The sequence below is a fragment of the Molossus molossus genome, unplaced genomic scaffold (genome assembly GCF_014108415.1).
Source record: "Molossus molossus isolate mMolMol1 unplaced genomic scaffold, mMolMol1.p scaffold_m16_p_1, whole genome shotgun sequence".
NCBI classification, from domain to species: Eukaryota; Metazoa; Chordata; class Mammalia; order Chiroptera; family Molossidae; genus Molossus; species Molossus molossus.
Genome location: NW_023425344.1, coordinates 31812697 through 31813897, shown reverse-complemented (window position 1 = coordinate 31813897; position 1201 = coordinate 31812697). Strand labels below are relative to the sequence as shown.

The 1201-nt window shown below is 30.1% G+C and overlaps 1 non-coding gene across 1 annotated transcript; it reads left to right on the top strand.

Annotated features, from left to right (window-relative positions):
- The first annotated feature begins 405 nt into the window (after positions 1-405).
- Positions 406-619, top strand: LOC118621025. Its single transcript, XR_004957606.1, has one exon. It is a non-coding gene; the product is annotated as a small nucleolar RNA U3 (small nucleolar RNA).
- The last annotated feature ends 582 nt before the right edge of the window (positions 620-1201 follow it).

Below are 1201 nucleotides of genomic sequence, written 5' to 3'. Positions count from 1 at the left end.
AATATTTTTCTGTTATACATTTTTAGCTTAATTTATTTTGTAAAATTCAAATTTTAAGTATTCATATCTATCAATATTTTCCCTCATATTTTCTGGATTCTGTTGTGCTTGCAAAAGCTTTTCACACTTCAGGATTATAAAAAAGTGATCTTTCATATATCTTCTAGTATATTTTTGGTTTCAATTGTTCTATTTCCTTAATTTATCTAGAAATTAATTTCTATATAAGATGTAAAACAAGGATTTATCATTTATCTTTATTTTTATTCAAATGGACTATTGCTTACTTTAAGTCTATCCTTGTCCTCCTGATTTTAAATACTGTATTCTTAATTGTATTATGTTCATGTGTCCATTTATTTGTCTGTATCTGTCAAGATCATACTGATACAAAAAGTCTTACATAAGACTATACTTTCAGGAAACATTTCTATAGTTTGTTACTAGAGAAGTTTCTTTGATGGTGTAGAGCACCCAAGACTATGAGGAGGAGATACAGCATTTTCTCCTGAGTGTGAATCCAGCTCTTGGTGTTGCTTTGGTAACTGCCATTTGCCATTGATGACTGTTCTTATTCTATCCTCAGAGAGAATCAGGGGGAGAACGTGTTCTGAGTGGGAAAAAAAAAGTCTTACATTATGTTGTTATATGATAAGACAGATCCACCATTCCTAATGTTGTTGTTGTTGTTGTTTTAAAGAAGACATATTTATGCATATATTCATTCAGATACATTTACAATCAATTTGTGAATTTGTAAAATATGGCTGTGATTGTCATGGTAAGTCGTTTTTAGACAATCTCGGTTAAAAGTACCATGTGACTAGGATATCTCTTTGTATTTAGGTTTATTTAGGTTTTCTTTTATAGCTTGTACAAAAGAAGTATAATTTTATTCATATCTGTTTTAAACTTTTCTGGTTATGTAAACATGTAACAATTATCTACTACAGGTTCTCATAGGATAATTATGATACATAAGAAAACAATTAACTTTGGACTATAGATCACATACCTACCTTGTGAGTATATGAATTTCTATTTACTGATCCATCATGTGCTTTGTTTGCATTCTCTTATTTAATCCTTACCCAGATAAAAACCTGTTATTTTATTATTCCCACTTAAGAGATTGGCAAACTGAGGCTGAAGTGATTATTGTCTGACAACTTGCAGTGGGCAGAGATGCAAATCAAATCCA